General features: G+C 38.6%; 1 pseudogene; it reads left to right on the plus strand.

Annotated features, from left to right (window-relative positions):
• Positions 1-12,152: 12,152 nt before the first annotated feature.
• Positions 12,153-13,001, plus strand: Nsa2-ps23 (NSA2 ribosome biogenesis factor, pseudogene 23; annotated as a pseudogene).
• Positions 13,002-13,636: the final 635 nt, after the last annotated feature.

The following is a 13,636-nucleotide window of genomic DNA, read 5'->3' on the forward strand; positions in this document are numbered from 1 at the left end:
TGAAGAGACACTATGACCATGCAAACTCTTATAAAGAAAAATATTTAATTGGGGCTGACTTATAGGTTCAGGAAGTTTAGTCTGTTATCATCATGATGAGAAGCATAGCAATGTGCAGGCAGGCATGGTGCTGGAAAAGGAACTGAGAGTTCTACATGTGAATTGACAGGCAGCAGGAAGAGAGAGTGACACTAGGCCTTACTTAAGCTTCTGAGACCTCAGAGCACACCCTCAATAATACTTACTCCACCAAGGCCACACCTACTCCACCAAGGCCACACCTCCTAATAGTACCACTCCCTATGGGCCTGCGGGGGTGGGCATTCAAACCACCACACCTATGTCACTCTGACAGCTGTCTTTCCCAGTCATCTGGGGACAATTGAGCATATTACATGTATCACCTTATGACCAGGACATTTTTTCCTCTATTAGTAAGAACACTAACCATAATTGCAGATGGTGCTGTATTTATTGTGATTTAGACTCCACCTACATAAATGTAGAGAGAGTCAGAGGAAATTTTATAATTTCTATATCATAAAGGCCTTTAGTTCTGTTTTATGCCAGTTAGCTAAGAAAACAAGTTCCCAAAGTCTAAAAGAATAGATGTTGCTCAATTTTCTGCTATGTATCCACTACTTAAATAAATCAAAGTAATAAATCTTGTAATTGTATTTTTATGACTCGAGCTCTACATATTCAGTATTTACATAAAAGTTTCAGAAGTATATTGAAGCATTAATTTTAATACTGTCAATACAAAGTCAAACTTACATAAATAATTGAGAGCAGATATAACTACAGAATCCAATAATAACTAGTTTGTGTTTTTGTGAGGAATGGGGGAGGCATGCATGGACCTCTGAGGATTTTCTTGCAACAGCTCCTCTCCTGACTCAACCTGTGTCTCCTGTGCTCCACATTTTGTAAGCAGAGGACCTGCCTGCCACCTAGACAACTCCTTTTTCATTATTTTCTTTTCTTGATTTTACTTTGATTAGTTATTCTTATTACTGTAACCTTCAGATTGTTGGAAATTCTGTTTTGTGGCCTGCATAAAGATCTAGAATATAGCAAAGGATCAATCTTATTTGTAGAATGGATGAATCTTGAGACATACAAAGAAATTCTTTAAACTTATGGGCAGGGAGAGATTATGCATTAGTCAGGGTAAAATGAATCTTTATATATATAAATGGGATTCTTAAAGAGACTTATAGGTTGTGGCCCAACTATTCCAACAATGGCTGTCTCTCACCAAAAATTTCAAGAGTCTAACAGTTGTTTGCTTCATGAGGGCTAATGTCTCCGATGATCTTGTGTATGAAAATGTAGGCAGTAATGCCAGTGAAGCAATGAACTCACCAGAGAATGAGGGCAAGCAGGCAAAGAGCAATCATGTCCTTCCTCCATGTCTTTTATATAGGCTTCTAAAAGAAGATATAGCCCAGACTTAAGATGTGTCTTCCTACCTCAAATGATTTAACCAATTAAAGTACCTCATAGTAACATGTATCTAGAAGCTTTTAGTAAATTCCAGATGCAGTCAAGTTGACAGCCAAGCGTTCCCTTACTTCTAAAAATGCCCCACAAAGCCCCTTTAAACAGCATCAGCAGCTAGAGCTCAACCACTGAAATACAAAACAGCCTTTGGATATGTTTTGCATTTAGCTCATTGCAACATATTTACTAACAAATCAACAAGAAAGCTCTAATGTACTAGTACCCATTGCCATAGAGATTTGGGATCTGGTTTCTTCTAGCATTGCTGGTAGAGGCAGGAATCGCTACTACCATTCTGGAAAGCAAAAGAGAGTTGTGCATGAAGTTCTACCTTTAGTTGAAGAACTACTGGCAATTGGCAACTACTGGCACAGTCAGTTTTGTTTTAAGGGTATGGCCCTTAAAGATTGACAGTGTTCCAGTGGATGTGCTGTCCACATACACCTAAGGGTATGTGGGCAGCACAAATTGACCCCATGGGTTTTAAAAGGCAATGAAAACACAAAGTTGCATAAGGGAAGGGTGGTGCTTCTGGGAGGAGTTGGAGGAAGGGATAAATATGATCAAATACATTCATTGAAATTCTTAAATAACTGATTAAAAACCATATATATATAAATATATGTGTGTGTGTGTGTGCGCGTGTGTGCGTGTGTGTGTGTGCATTAGGAGCTCCTGGTTCCATGGAGGCTCAGAGGTCATAAGCTGCATTCTTCTTAGCTTTTCACTCATTCTTCTTTCAGGAAAACATCAAAATTATAAATACAAAACAAAGTCTTGGTATGTGGTGAATATGTTCATCAGTACTCCAAAGCTGAAGGTTAAGCAGTATCCTAGCAAACATTGCTGATAAACACATACTTTGACATGAAGTTCCAGGTCTGTGATTATGTAGTACAGAATCAATAGGCTTGATATAAAAGATATAAAAGATGCTAGGAGCACCATTGTATCAGTTACTATTCTATTTCTGTGAAGAGACACCATGGCCATGCTAACTCTTAGAAAACATTTCATTGGGAGCTTGCAAGCATAGTCAGAGGTTTTGTCCATTATCAGAATGGCACAGAGTGTGGCTGCAGGCAAGCATGGTGCTAGAGAAGTAGGCAAGGGCTACATTCTGATGTATACTCTAAAAGACACTCTGGGCTTGGCACAGGCCTTTGAAAGCTCAAACCTCACTCCCAGTGACACACTTCCTCCAACAAAACCTCATCTCCTAATCCTTTCAAGGAGTGCCACTCCCTGGTAATCAAGCATTTACATCTAAGAGCCTAGGGGGACCATTCTCACTCAAACCACCACAACCACTAATCACAGAATAGAAACCTACCTCAGTATCTGTACTAATGAGGTCAAACAAATACAACACATCCATTCTGTGGATTACTATCCAGCTATTAAAAACCACATCCACATTTTATCGTAGAAGAAGCTTACAACTGCTGTAAATAATATAACCCATTGATAAATGCAAAGAGAATAGAAGAACAAAAATAAAATTAACACTACACCTACATATGAATTAATTTGATTATGTGTATTTGCACATGTGTGTTTCTGTGCATAAAAGAAAGATATGCAAAAGTAGCCTAGTTAGCCCTGACTCCTTCAGGGGATGCATGAGGTGAGATTATGTCTTTATACATCTTTGAGGATCTTACGAGTACCAATGAGTCTACCCACACTGCTTTTGTTGTTATTGTTTGTTTGTTTTGTTTTGTTTTCCTTTGTGGTGCTAGGGATTGAGCCCAGGTTCTCTTGCATGCTAAGTAGACACTACTGAATTTTACTCTAATCCCCAGTTATATCCAAGTTCTAGGAATGCTAAGTAGATACCATACCACTGTGTCCAACCTCCATTCACATTCTTATATTAAAGAAAAGAATAAAATATTTGAATTAAACCACTAAAGTTATTCTTCTCCTTAAATGCAGTGATGTTATGGAGGAGATGATGATGCCCACAGGACAGTTCTGGTTTGCTACTCACTGCAAAACAAAGTTAAGTACCTGTTCTCTGGAAGCAAACAGAAGCAAGGGAAATGATTAGAGTTTTTATCAAGGAACCAATAAAAAGCAAGATGTATTCAACATTAGGAAAAATGAGGGATTGGTGGTATGCTACATCATGGTAGAGAAGTTGTATAAAACCATCTTAATAGCAAACTGCTCAAGGGAGTGTACTGTTCTCCAAAAGGACAAATGCTCAAGTAATGTAGGGTGGAGCTGAAGAGATGGCTTAGCAGTTCAAAGTACTTGCTGCTCTTGCAGAGAATCTGGGTTGAGTTCCCAACACTTTCATGGCCACTTACAACTGTCGTGTAACTCCAGTTCCATGGGATCTGACCTTCTCTTCTGGCTGAAGTGGATACCAGGTAGACAAGTAGTGTACAGACATATAAGGAGGTAAAACATTCATACATACACAGGAACAAAAAAGTAAAGGGTAAAATTAAAACTAACCTTAGTTGATTAATGAACGTTCAGTACCAGAGGCTAGGGCACAGTGACTTCAGATGTTGTTGTAGGATATTCAATAACTCTATTAGTTTTTATTATAACCCGGACAGCCCCCCCAATAATCAAGTCAGAGTCTTGTTGATTTATTTAACCATCCACAGCGATTTATATAACCATTCATAGCACAATTACTGAATGATTACCCCTAAACTGTTTCTCTATGTTAGACTGGCTAATTCTCAGCTGCACTCTCAAGTTACATGCTGTCTGAGTCTTGCCTGGGTTATTTCTGCTCCATCAGTCTGATCTCAGGGGGCACTTCTCTGAGCCATGTGCTCCTGATTCATCCCGTTTCAGTGTTCTCTCTCTCTCTCTCTCTCTCTCTCTCTCTCTCTCTCTCTCTTTCGTCCTGTCCTAGTCCCTGCTGTGACCCCAGTCTGGTAACCCAAACCTTGCCAACTTCTATTCTTCCCAGTATTTGGGTAAGGTCCACTTTATTTAACCAGTCAGAGAAGATTGGCAAGCAAAGCTTACATAACTTATTTTGGTGCACCTGAGAATGTGCTCCTTGGGTCTGCAACCAAATCTTGAGAGCCAGTATTTAGCATTTGAATACATAGCAGCACCAGAACAACCCCCAGCATTCAGAGGCCTAGCTCCTCTCTTTTGCATAAGGACTATGAAGAGAGTACTCTCATGACGTCCAGTTTATACAAGGTAATGCAAGAATTGAGATTCACCCAGGCATGCTCAAGCTGAAGCCTTATTCTTTATTTTATTCTTCTCTTAGAAGTGTAGTACTAACAGACAGGTGTTTGAGGATCCTACACATGACACATCAAACAGAAGCAGTAAACAGAATTAATAAAAGGCCAAGTGAGTATAGGAAAATACTTGCTAGTTAGAACTTGGCAGTATTAGAGTTATTATGTGTTTTATTTTGTGGTAAATGTTGGGGCCAGTTTCATCATCTACCCTACACTACAAATTTGATGGATTCTACTGCAGCACATGGTAAAGAACAAAGAAATAATTTATTGGATAAGAAGAAACTCACAAGCCAAGAGTCTTTAAAAGATATGCAATGTTCTCTCTTATCTATCCCCAGAAAACTGGGACAGAGTATTAGTCTGGGTCTATGGTGTATTCCTACATATTTGTACAAAAACCACACATCATGCTATCTATGGTCATGGGGTAAAGAATAAGAAGGCATCTCTATCTGTTTCTGTGTGTTTCATGGTGGCAACATGCATGAAAGATATCCAGTTAAATGTAAACACATACTATAACTGAGGTAACAAAATAAGCTCTTAAGATCTAAAAGAAAATTATCTGACTTCCGTTAATCTCATTTCGTTGCTGTTGTAATGGGACCCCAGACCTTAACCCCAGTAATTGGGTTACAGCCTCATTTGTTTTTATTTTTACTATTATTATTATTATTATTATTATTATTAATTATGCCAAGGCTATTAGCCTATTATTCAGGCTTTGAATCTAGCATGTAAGCAGCAAATATGCCAAAAATGAGGACAAATGACATAATCCATGACAAAGAGCTGGGAAAGTTTCTAAATGTACTACCCTTAGTTTTTGGCTTTTGTAGTTTCATTCTGTTAACTGTTTTTGTGAACATGTGTAATAACCCAGGTTGTGTCTTTTATGCTTAGAAACAAACCCTAAAACAGGCTTGGAGACTGCACTAGGGTCCCAAACACTCCATGTAACCACCAGCTAGCGTGCTACAGACTTTTTGTAGGCTTGAACCCATGTAAGAGTGGTCTTCTCTGTGAGGACCTCACAACACTATGAGAAAATATTCAAGGTAAACAAGAGAGGGAAATCTTACTTTGACCCGTGACTTCAGAGGGTTTATTTCACACTCATCTAGTTTGCTGCTTTTAGGCCTGAGGTGAGGCACAATACTATAATAGAAAGTGTGGGAAAGGAAAGGTACTCATGGACTTGTGGCCAGGAAGGAGAGCCAGAGAGATAGGAAGTACCCAAGGATGAAATGCAATCTTGACAGTGTGCCCCAATGACATACAACCTAAGTTTCCACCACCTTGCAATAATGCCACCAAAATTTTAGCATGAATTTAATCCACAGGAGAAAACAGAGACCTTATGATGTAATCACTTCTCCAAAGCCCTACTTTTGAACATGGCTGCTTTTTAAACTAAGTCTCCAACGTGTGAATTTTTGGGGGAAGTTTTGTACCAATACCATAACAAGATCCAACTTTACATAGGGCAGGAATGGCTTTTTTGAAGAGTTTTTGTCAAACTGATCTTTGCCCTTATCCATGGGAATTCTGGGACTAGATCATTGACCCTTGGTCCTTCTACATTATATGACATGGAATATGGTGGATATATTTTATAGAATACTTCAACTCAATGGCTTGCTTGGACTGCCTAACTGAAATAAGAAATCAAAAAGGTATAAAAGAACCAGAGGAAAGTTTTAGCTAGCATGACCAACTCCTCAGAGACTGGGAGGGCACTTCCTAGGCTTAAAATCCCGTTAAGCAGAACAAAGAAATGAGTCCACTGCTGTGGTCATTAGGCATTAGAGTTTCTGTTTTCTCTACCATAGCCTGCTCTTCCAGAATCAAAATGACTGACCGTATGAGATGACTCCGGACATAAATCTAGAAAATGAAAACTTCCTTCAGCCTTCCAGGCTTCTGAGTTTTTTCTTCCACCAGTTGCTGTTTTAGAGAGCAAGAACACAGAGCCTTCTAGACCAACAGAGCAAGGCAGTCATTGTTCCAAAATCACCAGCCTGCAAAAGGAATTGTTTAGGCATTTTTTTTCCTTCTTTTGAAGTTCCTTTCAAATCTGGTGATTAAAAAAGAAGATGGGAGAAAATGATGACCCAGATGAACTTAGGAGGGAGGGTAGGGCACATGATCTTTATGAGTGACTGGGATTTTCAATCTCTACAGCTAAAACGATGTACGATGGGAATTGGAAATAGTTGACTTAACAGACGGTAGGCAGCTCTTGAGAGAGAGAACACTGTTCAGAGTGTGAGCCTAATTGAGCCGTTCATATCTGTATAAATTAACATTTAAAAGCTGTAATATCCCCAGGAGAATTTTCTCGGTAAACATTGCAAGTTTTCCAGATCTTTCTGGTGGAATATTTATCAATGGAAAAAAGTGAGTTAACCTGTTTAAAAGAATACATTCCAAATTCAAATGGAGAATGAATGCATCTTGAAATAAAAATTCTGTGGCTGAAGATGCTCTTTTGGAACTCATGTGTTTTTACCGTAAGTTCTGTTGTCTGAATGGCTCCTTGGGGCAAACATCTGTCTACTTGAAATTTTATTAGGGAAATAGTTTCATTGAAATCTTTCCTCCTGTTCCTTTTATGCAAACGTCTGTACACAATCAACCCAGCTAGAGAAATTGAAGTAATTATGTGTGTGTAAATTAGCCTATTTTTAAAATTTCTTGTACCAGTTCCAATCATTTTTAAATACATTTATATGTTTAACCCAAAATATTCGTTATTTTCTTTCTTTGGTCATTTGGGACTTCTCCAGCAGTATCTACAGCTTTGGCAGGTGATGATGTATCAATGCAAGTTGTTCTCGGGAACTGCAAACTTACATACTGCTAATTGAATTGACATCTGTAAGCCCCAATTTAAAGCTGACACAGTAAAAAAACAAACAAACAAAACACATTTTAAATTGTCATTTCTAACAAAGAAAATTGTGTCACAGAAGTGATAAAATAAAAAAGTCGAGGGCCAGGACATATACAAAGGAGAAAATTTACTTTAGGTTAAACTGATGATACTTGGAGCTGTCTTAAAAAGCAAAACAAAACAAAAAGTCCTTTACATACATTCACTCACTCACTTATTCATTCATTCATTCATTCATTCATTCATTCATGAGAATGCACACTCACATTTGCCATGCTGCAAGTGTGGAGGTCAGAGGACAGTCTGTAAGAGATGCTTCTCTCTTTCTACCATTTGGATTCTATGGATGGTGCTCAGCTAATTATTCTTGGTGACAAGCACCCTCAGTTTCTGAGCAATCTCACTGGCTCATTTGTAATTATCTTAAGAGTCCTTAGCCAGTCAAGAAATCCTAGTAATCTTTATCATTTGGACAGAGGTGTCTAATCCAAATGTTCCACATTTTGAAATTTTGACAGTTATTAAGTATTCATAGTTTAAGGCATTCAGACTGAGTAGAAGCTCTCAAATTTCAAAATGTCTTTCCATTATCATGTGGTCCATTGTCTTAGCCATATCCCTTTGCGTAGGGATTGGTTTGTTGTCTCTTTCAGGGGCATCTTCAATGCATCTATATCATATGACTCCAGCAATATTTCTTGTGTACTCTGAAAAGTAATGGCTAAAGATAAAGAATTCATTCTTCTTTACTTCCCACTTCTCTGTTCTTGTGAGTTACAGTATAGATTCTGGAACTTGTGTGGTTTACCTTTGCAGTTGTGAACAATTTGTTCAAGGCTCTTTGATCACCTTTGATAGTATCTACAGATGCCCATTAGGAGAAGAACTATGGCTTTGCCCATTGATTCCGAGATTGGCTCAATTGCTTTCATGCTGTCAAAGTTGCCAGACTTATTTCCTAGTCTTCCCAAATGCCAAAGCTTTGACCCCATGACTGTTACCCTAGCCTTGTCTTAGTGGATTAGGACTTTTGAGAATTGTTTTAGCCTCAGCCTGGAGGTAAATTCAACTCCTAGTAGGACCACGAGATATACCGGCAGAGTTGACACTCTGAGATACTCAGAAGCCCAGGTATTTTGTAGATTAAACCCCTAACTATTACCAGGTCTTTGTCTTGATTTTTCTTTTCATGTCCTCCCCTCCCAGTTCCCAGTATAGAGTTTTGAATTTCCTTTTGGTGTGGAGGGAGGACTTTTTTTTTGTCATCCACAAATGTATTCCCATGAACTTTGCATTCATTCCAGAAATTTACTAAGGTCCCTGGCTGGCTAAGAGGCCCCTTTAACTCTCAATGGTATTGAATATCTATTGATCTTTCATTTTGACACTGAGACTGCTTTTGTGGGGGAATGGAATATTGGTTTATTGGGAAGTGGTCTCAGGTAGGTAAGTTCACTGGCCCCAAGGACCAAGGCCAGGGAAGTCGCCATGGGTAAGTAAGGGAGTGGAGGGAGAGAGCAAGAGAGAAAGGGTGTAACACAGAGAGAAGAAAAGAGAGAGTGACTCATATATCTTGACCACGATCATATGCAAAATGTCTTGCTCTTCTATATCTTGTTTATGACTACAACCTCTGACTCTGTATTATTTATGTAGGAGTTGGATGGATGTAGTTCTAGCCAGTGTTCTCTGTTAAAGATGGTGGACATCTTTCCCAGAAATCTTTTTGCAAGGTGTCTCTCTGATTCAGATCCCACCCTGAGAGCTACAGTCTTGTTTCCGTGGATTTCTTGAACGTTTTTCTCCAGTCAGAAAGAATGACTCACCTTTTCCTAAAAGAATCCTTAATTTTCTCTATCTGTGTCTTTGTTCTGCAGTTTTCCTCGATCTCGCCCACGATGGTCTCCTGTCCCTGACCTAAGCCCTGAAGTACCATGTAACCAGTGGAGGTGTACCGTGATCAGCAGGATCCTCTCTGGGCATCCTCTGCCTTGACTTTGTTCCAGCTTGCTATACTGGGATCTTGGAGCATTTTTTTTCTTTCTGTGTGATTTATATTTTCTTGGGGTTAAACCTACCTGTGAAGTATCATTACATCTCATGAAAGAACAAGTATGAATCTACACAACTCTTAGAACTTGGGGAGCGGCACTCTTTGCTGCCTCTACTATATTCATCAAACCCATGTCTAACTTTGTTCTGTACCAAAGGCATTGTTCCTTCAACAACTGGTTATAAGAATTGGAATATTAACTCTCTTTTTGTACTTGAAGTTGCTCCAGTTAGACGCTCTCTATAAACATAAGATGGACTTTAGTGTGTTAGGGGGAGGTAGAGTGATAAGAAATAAAACCAATGTGATACCTATCCTTTGAGGACCATGGTGGTATCCTTTAGGCCCTAAAATATGTACTATATAATGTATATAAAGCTTGCAGGAAACACCAGGTTCATAGTTGAAAACATTACCCTTCACATGCCCCAGAGGCCCCCATGCACTAGAAACAAGGCTTCTATTTTATAGTTGTAAGCAACTCTTGGTGAACATACAGTGGTTCTAACTTGTTTCATGGAAGTTGCACGCTGACCACAGTGCTGTTATCTGTTTTCTATGTTTTGGGGTACAAGCTGAAGAGTTGTCCTGTCTAGTACACTGCTCTTATAGCATCAGGAGTATATCACAGCAATGCACAATGACTTTATAAGCTTCTGTGTTAGATGGACTATATCAAAGGGAAGAGAATGGCTGGAACATAGTATATACTCCCCTAACTCAGTAAAATCATCTGTGGGATCATAACTTCTTTCTATTGCTGTGATTAAAATACCAGCACCAAAATCAACATGGAGAGAAAAGGATTTATTTGACTTTTACTATGATATCACAGCACACGATGGAGATATCAAGGAAGGAACTCAGGCCAGAGCCTGGCTGTAGGAACTGAAGCAGAGACTGTGGAGGAACTTTGCTTACTGGCTTGCTCTCCATGGCTAGCTCATCCAGCTTTGCTTATACATCTCCCCAGTGAGCTGGGCCCATCTGAACCTATCATTAATAAAGAAAAGGATGAACAGAGTTTTCTATAGGCCAATCTAATGGAAACATTTTCTCAAAGAGGTTCCCTCTTTCCCAATGACACTATGTAGTGTCAAGTTGACAAAAATCTAACTAACATACAAGGTAATAATGACAACAACAACAACAACCACAACAAAAAAGAACAGTTAAAAATACAAATGAGTTCCTACAAGACCTGACATTCATCACAGTCTTCATCTTCAACACAGTCTGGCAAATAAGTGGAAGACACATTCACAGAGGTTAATTTATTAGACTAAGGACATTCAACTAAGCAAGGAGGAAGAGAATTATAGAATGTATCTGTATTATATAGATATAGATTAGACAGAGCTAGAGATACACATGGAGAGAGAGATAGCTATAGATTCTAAACTAAGGCTCCTTGCGCCAAGTAATAATTCCTAGTCTGCCACTTTATCAGAGGAGAACATTGTTGGTTATCTTCTAACACTTATTGGAGGCAAAGCAAGGTAGAGCAAGGAGGAAAATATTCAATTTAAAAGGGGATGGGAGTTAGCATTTGTGGAAAACAACACCAAGTTTCACATTGCAAAGCACTGATACAGTGAACAGCCTCCTTATCAACTCATCTGCGTTATGGGGATGTAGAGAGCACTGGCAATTGAAGACTTCCTCTACCTTCTGGACTCAAATTGCCTGTATAATTCATGGGTAGAAAGCTCAGCAGGGACCAGGGAGAAGATGCAGGTTGCTCAAACAATTCATCTCTAATAAATTTAAAAGCTTTGTTTCCCCTGCCTGTTCGTCAGGAAAATAGAGTAAGTTTGCTTAGAGTTATTAACTGTGGTTCCTCATCAGAAGTGTGTCTTCTTTGCAGAATTACTCAGTGTTTTGCTTAAAAACTAAGGTTTCCCTGATTGTTGAAACTATAATTAAGGGAAAATGGAAAGCTATAATAACCCAGATAGTCCCCCACATGACAAAAGTAATCATGAGCAGTGACTAAGTAGTTGTGTGCTAGTAGAAAATATTAAACAGACCCTTGTGCAAAAATAAAATCAATTGAGATATGAGATTTTAAAGCCAATAGAATGAGAAGAGTGTTAACATGCTATAAAATAGGACTAGTCATGCCTCCATTATGTGACTAAAGGAAGAAATGCTGTGAGATTTCTAGCACTTGACAACAGCTGAATTACTATCCCCAAGTCCATAGAATCTCTGAAACAAGGATCTTGTTCTGGTTAAAACTCCCTATTTGGTCCAAAAGTAATTGTTGACTTACAAACTCTCAACAAACTTTTATTAAAAGAAAGGATGATAAAAAAGAGATTAATAAGTCAATTTAAAAAAATGAAGATGTTGCTTTCCTGTTCCAGTGTGAGCGAAGCAGGCTCATGGGCCAGTGACACCCAGAAATTAAGATAACTTTGGAACCCCAGAGGTCACAGATGGCTGCTCCACAGCTGTCATCATGCCACAAAATGAATATATTGAATTGCACTGCAAATGATATGGGTATTGTTTGCACTACCAAGAGAACAAAAGAAGGTCAAAAGGCCATGAACAATCAAAGAAGGCAAAAAAAAAAAGAAAAGAAAAAAAAAGAAAAAGAAAGAAAGAAAGAAAGAAAGAAAGAAAGAAAGAAAAAAGAAAGAAAGAAAGAACCAAAGATTGGCCTGAAGGCTAAGTTCTACTATAAACAGTGCCACACGGAGAAAATACAAATGAAAAAGACTAGCATGAAAAGAGAAACACCAAGCAGAAGGATGGTGAGAGGACTCCACAGGGAGCAGCAGTCCCTGCCTATCTGCTGCACAGGCTGGCAGTCAAGAGCAAAAGTACTTTCCAACATGATTAAGCAAAAGAATAGTATGAGGGGGGCATAGGAGGTCCCTCTACCCAAAGTTTGTGCCCAAGAAGAAACAGAAATATTGAAAGTTATTTTAACAGGAAAAATTTTTAAAAAAAGGTGTTGAAGAGAATGGTTACTAAAGTCTGCTTTGTTGGTGATGGTTTTACCAGAAAACCACCTAAATATGAAAGGTTCATTAGGCCAGAGGGTCTACTACTCAAAAAAGCCCATGTCACACATCCTGAGCTGAAAGCTACCTTTTGCCTGCCTACACTTGGTGTGAAAAGGAATCCCTCATCCCCATTATATACAACCCTGGGTGTGATCACCAAAGGTACAGTTACTGAAGTGAATGTGAGAGAGCTGCACCTTATGACACAAAGAGGAAAGGTTATTTGGGGAAGGTATGCCCAAGTTACCAACAATCCTGAAAAAGATGGGTACATAAATGCAGTCTTGTTGGTTTGACGGTGATGTCATACAAATCACTACCAAAGACTACACACTGTCAGGAAAACACCATCGCTGTGATCTTTCTGAATTATCAAGCATCCTTACCCCATGTGCAGTCATCAAGAAGTATTTATTAAATTGTAAAGAAAAATAAAGCACTGCCCATTTAAAAAAAAAAAAAGATGTTAGATAAAAGGAAATAGTCCTGAGAGAACGGCATACAGGTTTGAAGGTTTGAAGGAATGGACAGCTGCCAAATTGAACAACTCAAAACTCAAACAAATATGAAATTATGTTTTTCATATTGAGTTATTTCCAACCAAATAAAATATAGAAAAACATTGTTAAAGATACTCAGGTTAACATTGCTGTTCAGATTAAGGTTTCGGATATGAGATTTTACAAAATTGAGATTTCAATAAGAGGATTAATATGAGATTATGGTCTGATATTCTTGGATGTCTGTAGACTGATTTTTCGATGGGGTACATATAACATTACTCAGAGCACATTAAATATTAGGTTATACAGAGCTTAAAGCCAAGCAAAGTGAAGTGACTTGCATTTTGTTGAAAAATGAGTCACTAAAAGCTCCAGAAATGGAAGTCTAGACAGAATGAGTAAATAAAGCCAGCAACAACAGGACCAGT

Source organism: Rattus norvegicus, chromosome 2, assembly GCF_036323735.1.
Source record: "Rattus norvegicus strain BN/NHsdMcwi chromosome 2, GRCr8, whole genome shotgun sequence".
Classification (NCBI taxonomy): Eukaryota; Metazoa; Chordata; class Mammalia; order Rodentia; family Muridae; genus Rattus; species Rattus norvegicus.